Source organism: Anopheles arabiensis, chromosome 3 (genome assembly GCF_016920715.1).
Source record: "Anopheles arabiensis isolate DONGOLA chromosome 3, AaraD3, whole genome shotgun sequence".
Lineage (NCBI taxonomy): Eukaryota > Metazoa > Arthropoda > Insecta > Diptera > Culicidae > Anopheles > Anopheles arabiensis.
This window is the reverse complement of record NC_053518.1, coordinates 51,675,122-51,684,120: the sequence shown is the minus strand read 5'-3', so window position 1 is coordinate 51,684,120 and position 8,999 is coordinate 51,675,122. Positions and strand designations below refer to the sequence as shown.

General features: G+C 42.7%; 3 long non-coding RNA genes across 5 annotated transcripts; 2 read left to right on the top strand and 1 right to left on the bottom strand.

Moving 5' to 3' along the window:
* Window positions 1-622: 622 nt before the first annotated feature.
* Window positions 623-1,057, top strand: LOC120902745. The gene is made up of 3 exons (XR_005739471.1): window positions 623-643; window positions 748-838; window positions 904-1,057. It is a non-coding gene; the product is annotated as an uncharacterized LOC120902745 (long non-coding RNA).
* Window positions 1,058-6,533: 5,476 nt separating this feature from the next.
* On the top strand, window positions 6,534-7,649 carry LOC120904503. Of its 2 annotated transcripts, none has more exons than XR_005739776.1 (3): window positions 6,534-6,877; window positions 6,938-7,041; window positions 7,120-7,649. It is a non-coding gene; the product is annotated as an uncharacterized LOC120904503 (long non-coding RNA). The 2 variants fall into 2 exon arrangements; XR_005739775.1 differs by having other exon boundaries at window positions 6,535-6,877; window positions 6,944-7,041.
* Window positions 7,650-7,814: 165 nt separating this feature from the next.
* LOC120901590 lies at window positions 7,815-8,754 on the bottom strand. Of its 2 annotated transcripts, none has more exons than XR_005739306.1 (3): window positions 8,377-8,754; window positions 8,212-8,315; window positions 7,815-8,125 (listed from the first exon to the last, which is right to left on the bottom strand). It is a non-coding gene; the product is annotated as an uncharacterized LOC120901590 (long non-coding RNA). The 2 variants fall into 2 exon arrangements; XR_005739307.1 differs by having other exon boundaries at window positions 8,212-8,309.
* Window positions 8,755-8,999: the final 245 nt, after the last annotated feature.

Sequence of the window (8,999 nt, the reverse complement as noted above, 5' to 3'; positions counted from 1 at the left end):
AGAATAAAATCAATTCATTTGAAGTAAAATAAATTACATTATACTCTATTTTGACCATATGATCAACACTTGTACATAGTGCCATTTATTTTGTGTTCTTCACTCTCGCGCTGTGTTGTGATCGTTCGAAACTCATTGCCAGAACGAATGCAAATTTCATTTTGGAAGGATCGGTGCTGGAAGAGGCAGCGAAAATTATGAAATGATAATAGAAAAGCGGTTAAGTAAATCGTGAAAGATGTCAACGCAGGCGTAAATGCAGTACAGTGGAGTGCCGTTTATCCGGGTACCTTTTATCCGGTTATCCGTTTATCCGTGCTGTTGAAAACTGACAGTTCAATACCTAGATGACATTGCGTGCTGACGAGGATATTTGAAATAGCGGTTACCAGAACATTTTGTCATAACAAAATACGCTATAATATATAGCACATTGCAAATATTCTCTTCAAAAAACATGAAGTTTATAAAACTAGCTAGGTTTTACTAAAAAATAATATTAATTTCAAAAACAAACCAGGATTTTGTGATAAAATAAATACTTTCACTCATTATCCGTGTTATTCGCTTATCCGGGCGAGGTCAAGTCCCGAGAAGCCGGATAAACGGCGCTCCACTGTATGTTTTGTTACTTGATCTACGGGTAAGTGTATGCATAAGAAGAATCTTCCAAATGATGTTTGTGTTCCAACAATCGTACTGCTTTTAATGTTTGTTTATTCTTCTATTATTTTCTATCACACGTAGCTATTTCATCACCAAAGCTTCTGATAACAGATCAAAGTAGATGGATAGGGCATACAGAGTCGCCGTTTAATTTAAAATATCTTCGTGATCGGTAAGTTTTAAATAGTACTAGTTTTGTTCACCATTCTAATGCTCGATATATCTTTCATTCCTCAGGCAAACGCATCAAACAGCAAGTGTTTTTCCTTCCAACAGCACGCACCATCGGTGGTGCAGTAGCTAACGTTTTGTTCGCCCAGCGCGCACCATCAAGAATTGAAATATTCCGAATAGCTTTGTGAATAAAAAAACTGCACACTTACTGTAGGAATTTCCTGGATTTTTTTGGTCGGCCTACGCTCGCGGGAATGGTGGATCCGTTAATGAGAAGGAAAGAAAGGGTGGGAGTGAGGATTAACCAAAAACGTGGCATTGAGAATGAGGGGAGGTGTAATCAGCGCTCACGCTGGGACACTCGCGATGCTTGAAATAAAATGTTAACAAGCATCGATTTCAAGCATGCATGTCGCGCGACATTTTGGCAAGCGGGATGTTATTATTGGTGTGAATAACTAGTAAGTTATTTGTTGGATCTTCCCCCTGCAGATAGATATTCATTTAAACTATGGATATGCTTCATTTTCAAGATGAAAAGATAGGCGTATCGCAGTGCATCATTAAATGTTTATAAGACATCGAACAGCTGACAGAGCACCTATCGAACAGAGTCGTGTTTGTTTGACTCGTTCGAATAGTCCCAGAGCGCTGCCTAACACGACATCCGAATCGAAATTTGTCATGTTGCTACAGTAATTTTTTTTTACTAAAACGGTTCAGTTGTAGCATATTTTACTGGTTTTCAGCATAAATGTCATGTTTTTACTAAATTTCAGTACAACAATTAACTCGAAATAAGTAAAATCAGTGTCAACCCAAGAAGCCTTAAGAGACTCCCCAAGTGCCACAAATCCACTAAACGACCACTAAACGGCTTCTAAACGACTCAAGTTTTCTACCTACACGGAATATAGAAAGACTTCGTTTAGCAGACGGCAAACGACTCATGCATTCTAAAAATAGCGAAAAAGCTGGTGGCGCTATCTGTTGGTGGGATACCCCAACCAGTTGAGCTTCATCGCTTGGAGGAGAGCTTTCTCATTTCCTCTGTACTCTTGTATGGTTTTGCATTGAAGTTATGCATCGCTAGAACTAGAACGGCGATACGATTGTTTAAATACTAAACTCCAACGGAAACCACTAGCACTGAAGCAAGTGAGATTAAAGTAATGGTCGTTGGTGTTGATACCCACGTATCTGACCACACGACCATTCATATAGATTTTTGCTCAGAAAGTTAGAAGGCTATATAGGTCATGATAAGATGAAACTTGTCGAAACACATTGCAAGAAAAGGATAGCAATATAATGATGAGTTGTAATACGCCATTTATTGATAAAACCAATGAAGTTGTGGAGCTTTCATTTTTTTTCTATGGATATTCAATTTTCCAGTTGTTTAAGCTTAATCTGTGCCGCTTGGGTCTATCGCTTTTCGCTCGACTCGCGCAATATACAGGGAGTCCCCGAGATACACGGTTAGGGCGGTGGCAACGCTGATCGGATGCGAATTGATCTGACGAGATTTTTATGGTATTTGACAGATAACGTCGGACGTGCGATTTCGTCGTCCGACGTTATCTGTCAAATCCGATACAAAAATTTGACAGGCCGTCCGATAAAATCGCATGCGATAAAGCGTTGCCACCGCCCTGAGCGTTGCCACGGGCCTTAAAGGGGACCGAAACCGCCGTAAAAAACCGTGTATAAACCGTGTGAATTTCCACGTTAGTCGAATCTCGTATTTTCTAGCCAAAATATAACTAATTTTTATATAATTGTGCAAGTTGGAGGTGGTTTTAGCCTATAAATTAATTATTTGATATGATTATGAGTGAATTTAACAGTTTTCAACTTTTTTAAATGGTTTTTAACATTCGATCAAAAGGAATTTGTTTGGTATTTTGCAATTAATATGTCAAATCAGTACAATTTGCTAAAAAAACTGTCAAATTTAGAAAACCGCTTGTCTTCGAATCCGCGTATAAGACCCAAGCGCCACCGATTAAGCTTAAACGACTGGAAAATTAAATATCCATAGAAAAAAATGAAAGCTCCACAGCTTCATTGGTTTGATCAATAGATGGCGTATTAAAACTGATTATTATATTGCTATCCTTTTCTTGCAATGTTCATTCGACAAGTTTCATGTTATCATGACCTATATAGCCTTCTAACTTTCCGAGCAAAAATCTATATATATGGTCGTGTGGTCAAATACGTGGGTATCAACACCAACGACCAATACTCAAATCTCACTTGCTTCAGTGCTGGTGGTTTCCGATGGAGTTTAGTATTTAAACAATCGTATCGCCGTTCTAGTTCTAGTTTTTAGAATGCATGAGGGCTTGGTACTTGTTTCGACGCAGCGTATCGCAACGCATTGCGTGACGCACGCTGGTCTGTTCGCTGCGTTCTGCATGGATATGTCAACACATTTTACAAAGAAAAACATCAACAAACAGCAATAATGCCTCTTATTTATAGGTTCTGATGTGATTATAATGTTAAATTACAACTGTAAAATCATTTCCAGTTCTGCTCAAAACAGTGCAAAGCATGTTTTCGCTTTATTATTGCACATTGCATACTGACCCGCACACACCTGTTTTGCAGCAATTACGAAATTACTTTCTCTACATTTATTTTGTTTTGTTAATAAAATTATTTAGTAGTCCAATTACACGTCCATTTGCGCTCGAAACAATTTAACGTGAAAAAATATCGATTTTCACCCGATATGATTGAACCATTTTGACAGACGCATCACGACGTGCGTCGAAATAGAAATTTTTCTACTTTGACGCTGCGTCGTGCGTCGTTAACGCATGCGTCTGTCAAATCCCATACATTTTGGTAAAATCGTGGCGCATTGCGTCGGAACAAGTACCGCTCTCTGAGTCGTTTGCCGTCTGCTAAACGAAGTCTTTCTATATTCCGTTTAGGTAGAGAACTTGAGTCGTTTAGAAGCCGTTTAGTGGTCGTTTAGTGGATTTGTGGCACTTTGGTGGGCTAATAACCGTTATACACACATTTCCAAAGATTCCACAACTACCCTACATCTTCATAGATATTCGACATACAATTATATTCGAATAGATATTCGAATACGAAATTTTCAAATATATGAAAATTATTTTTCATATATTTTTTTTATTTGAACCTTTTTTTACCCCTTACTTATATGACCACCCAAGTAGCCAAAATTGCTTAAGCAGCTAATTTTGGCATGCAAAAGATCGCTGCTTGAATTCGCCTTTTGCAGTAGATTAACAGCACCCACCGGTCACCAGCACTCAGAGATCCGCTGAGATTGAAGCTGGCTTTGAAGGCGAAATTATTCAACCAATCCGTCGGGTCCCGAAGCCGAAGCCAACCCGAAGCCGAAGCAAAACCAGAACGGGGTTCGGCACGACCCTTCGTTAAAATATCCCCCTCCCCCTTTTTTGCCAGGATTTCTTTCCAAAATGATACAGTGCGGACCATTATATCAACATGATTCGATTTATTGAATATCGAACCAACATAGAATACAAAAAAAACACAACACAAGCACAATAATCACTGCACTTAATTCTAAATTAACGCACATAATAAAAAAAACACTTTTTACACTCGCACAAAGAAAAATTAAAATCAGCACAGCACTTTCTGCTCCACATCGCTGTCGCGCCTAGTTCTTCTCGCTGCACTGTACGGGCCACCATCTCCAACACCACGACACTGCCACAGGTTTTGTATTCTCCGTTCGCTGTGAAACACACATGAAATGGAAGAAAAATTATATGAATTAGAAGGGGGGATGTTGGTTGATAATTGTAATCACTTTTACTTACCTCAAATTAAACAAAACTCCATTTTTTACGGGGTTTATCCGCCAAGCGCTGAAACACCACACGAGCACCAACCTCACTGGACTGAAAGTAAAGCCTACTGCGTGAATGTGTGTATGCGCTTCTGCCAAGCCAACCGCGCCGTACTGCGTGTGTAGCCAAGTACGTGTGTGTGTATATTTGCACCACTGGACACAGAACACAAACCTCACCGCACAGCAGAGCGTGTGTCGCCAAGTGTATGCATGTGTGTATTTGCACCACTGAATTCTGAACGTCCACCACACAGCGTGTATCGCCAAGTGCGTGGCTGTGTGTAGTATCACCGTGGACTGCAGAAAACTACCTGCACTAGAACAGAGCGCTGGTGTGGCCAAATGTATGCATGTGTGTACTTGCTCCACTGAAAGCCGGTATCGCACCACCCAGTCCGCAAAAGCCGAAGTTTTGTATGGGATCCCCAGTCCGCAAAAGCCGAAGTTTTGTTTTGTATGGGATCGTGTCGTACACATCCCAACCCACCGGGCACCAGCACTCAGAGATCGCTTGAATACGCGCTTGAAAAAGAACTTGAGTTGGCGAAATTATTCAAGTGATCCGTCGGGTCCCGAAGCCGAAGCAAACCCGAAGCCGAAGCAAAACCCGAACGGGGGTCTGCACGAACCTTCGTTTAATTAGTCCCCTCCCCCTTTTTTGCCAGGATTTCTTTCCGAAATGATACAGTGCACACCATTATACTATCGTAATTCGATTTATTGAATATCGATCCAACATAGAATACAAAAAAACAGAACACTTGCACAACAATCACTGCACTTAATTCTAAATCAACGCACATAATTTAAAAAAAAAACACTTTTTACACTCGCACAGTGAAAAAAAAAACAAATTCAGCACAGCACTTTCTGCTCCTCATCGCTGTTGCTCCTGGCTTTTCTCGCTGCACTGTACGGGCCACTGCTCCAACACTACGACACAGCCACAGGTTTTTGATGTCTCCGTTCGCCGTGAAACACACATGAAATGGAAGAAAAATGATATTAATTAGAAGGGGGGATGTTGGTTGATAATTTTAATCACTTTTACTTACCTCAAATTAAACAAAACTCCATTTTTTACGGGGTTTATCCGCCAAGCGCTGAAACACCACACGAGCACCAACCTCACTGGACTGAAAGTAAAGCCTACTGCGTGAATGTGTGTATGCGCTTCTGCCAAGCCAACCGCGCCGTACTGCGTGTGTAGCCAAGTACGAGTGTGTGTGTATTTGCACCACTGGACACAGAACACAAATCTCACCGCACAGCAGAGCGTGTGTCGCCAAGTGTGTGCATGTGTGTATTTGCACCACTGAATTCTGAACGTCCACCACACAGCGTGTATCGGCAAGTGCGTGGCTGTGTGTAGTATCACCGTGGACTGCAGAAAACTACCTGCACTAGAACAGAGCGCTGGTATGGTCAAATGTGTGCATGTGTGTACTTGCTCCACTGAAAGCCGGTATCGCACCAGATTTCGGGTGTCGCCTTGTGCGTGCGTGTGTGTTATTCTCACAGCACACTCGTTCATCATTTTTTCGTTCTTTCGCTTGAGCCACTCGATTTCGTTCTTCGCTGATTTTGGCAGCGCACGAGGGGGTTTCGGCTTCAAATTCCAACAACAACAACCATACGAGGAGGCTCGGGGTCACTCATCAGGGGAAAATCGCTCAAATTAGAGCGAGAGACAGATAGAAAAAGTGAAAGGCCAATATAAAATCTTCGGCTTTTGACCGTTGGGAAGTAGCAGAGCCGAAGTTGTTGAGAGGTTTTTCTGTGTGCCAAAGCGAGAGGCCCTGTCTTCTTTCTCTAGATTTTGGACGGCAAACCGCCGCCCGTGTAGAGGTGTGTGCGTGTGACGAAAAATTATGGATGAAAAACGCGAGGAGCGGGGTCTGAAGTCTTTGGTTGGTCACACACACATGCATCTACCGTTGGATTGCGTTGAACCGAATCTACACATCTCTCTCGATCCACCATGATTTTTCTGCTATCGCGCTCATCCGGGTGTTAGACATCCTCAGTCTGTCCAGAACTGTCCCTATGGAAGGATGTACTGAAGTAAGGTGTGGTTTCTTGTGCGACGTTCTTTGTTCATTTACGTTTTGTGCCGGGTTCCTTCTTGCTCAGTAATGGAATGATTTATCCTAGCAAATTGTTGAGGTAAGTTTCTGGCTGTGTGCTTGTGCAGGTACATTCAACTAACCTTTGGCGTCTAAAAAGTTACAGGTGTGTGCGCTATTTATCAACGACTACCTGCTAGCCTCGTCAACAATCTTCGAAGTGAGCGACGGAAAGAAAACGTTTTCCAGTTTTAAAATATTAAGGTAAGTTTTGATCTAATCCTATGCGCTAAACTCTCCATAGTAATACATACTACTTACATTCATTATTGCTTCATTCAGCTCCCGGTGAGGACGTCATTACTTAACAGAAGCCGGTTCAACACGCGCAGCTCCTGTTCATGACGTCATCACTAAACTGAAGCCAGCTGAACACGCGCAGCACGGATGGTACCCCGAGCGCGGTAGGAGGAAGGAAGAACGAGAGGAGGAAGAACGGTAAATTTGGAAGGGGGAAAGCGTTCTGCCGTCTACACAGCGGGAGTATGCCAGAATACTTGTGGGAAGGGAGAGGGATATTATTCAATAAACAGCATGCGAATGTGTGCATAAAGCAAATGTGAACAGCCTCATCATTTCTATAAGCAATCCGAAAAAGGGGGTGGAGCAAATACATTGGTATGCGTGAGCGGCTGAAGAAACCAGAACGTTTAGATGTGTGCGTGACGGATGGTTCGGGCGCCTGTGGCGAAGCTCTCGACAAGCCTGCAAAGGAGAGCTTTGTGGAGAGCTTTGTAGGGAGCTCAGATTACACAGGCCGCTGTCGGTTTTTGCGTCCTTGGGTCATATGTACCCACTTACGTACCCACTTGCAGTCGAAGTGGAAATGTGGTTTCACGCACACATAGACACCTTCCACCCGAACGATCGCGTTCACACATACTATCACGATCTGATTTCTTCTGCACCTCACGCATACAAATGTGTTTGCTCCACCCCCTTTTCGGATTGCTTATAGAAATGATGAGGCACACATGTTTATATTTGCTATATGCACACATTCGCATGCGGTTTATTCCACACTTTTTCTCTCTCTTCCAACACGTGCTTTGGCATACTCACACTGTGGAGACGGCAGAACGGTCTCCCCCTTCCAAATTTACCGTTCTTCCTCCTCTCGATCTTTTTTCTTCTTACCGCGTCCGGGGTACCATCAGAGCTGCGCGCTGGCTTTAGTTTTTCCTCCTCTCGTTCTTCCTTTTTCCTACCGCTCCCGGGGGCTGCGCGCGTTTCGACAGGTTCCTAGCGCAATCCAGTGCGTTGTTTTGTGGCTGAGTTGTGCTGAACGCTGTCGATAAAAATGAACCAATAATTAATGCATGTAGTACGTATTACTTTGGATAGTTTTACGTATATGATGAGAGCAACACTTACCTTAATATTTTAAAACTGGAAAACAATTTCTTTCCGTCACCCACTTTGAAGATTGTTGATGATGCCAACAGGTAGGCGTTGATGAATGGCGCATGCACCTGTAACTTTGAAGACGTTATTAGTTGAATTAGTACATTGAAGTACATATGAGATCAAGAAACTTACCTCAACAAGTTAGCTAGGATAAATCATTCCACAATGGAAGAAGAAGCAACACTGCGCAAAACGTAAACAAGGAAAGTAGGGGACACAAGAAATCGCGCATCACTCCCGCACATCCTTCCACAACGAAAGTTCTGGGCAGACTGAGGATGCCTAACTCCTGGATGAGTGCGATAGCAGAAAAAATCATGGTAGATCGAGAGAGATGGGTAGACTCGGTGTAGCGCAATCCAACGGTAGATGCATGTGTGTGTGACCAACGAAAGACTTCGGACCCCGCTCCTCGCGTTTTTCATCCATCGTTTTTCGTCACACGCACACACCTCTACACGCGCAGCGGTTTGCTGTCCAAAATCTAGAGAGAGAAGACAGGGCATCTCGCTTTGGCACACAGAAAAATCTCTGAAAAACTTCGGCTCTGCTACTTGGGTGATTTTGGCAGCGCACGAAGGGGGTTCGGTTTCAACTTCCAACAACAACAACCACACGAGGGAGCTCGTGGATACTCACGAAGGGAAAATCACTCAAATTAGAGCGAGAGACAGATAGAAAAAGTGAAAGGTTAATATAAAATCTTCGGCTTTTGACCGTTGGGCATCAAAGTTCCAGGCGGATCTATCAAACAG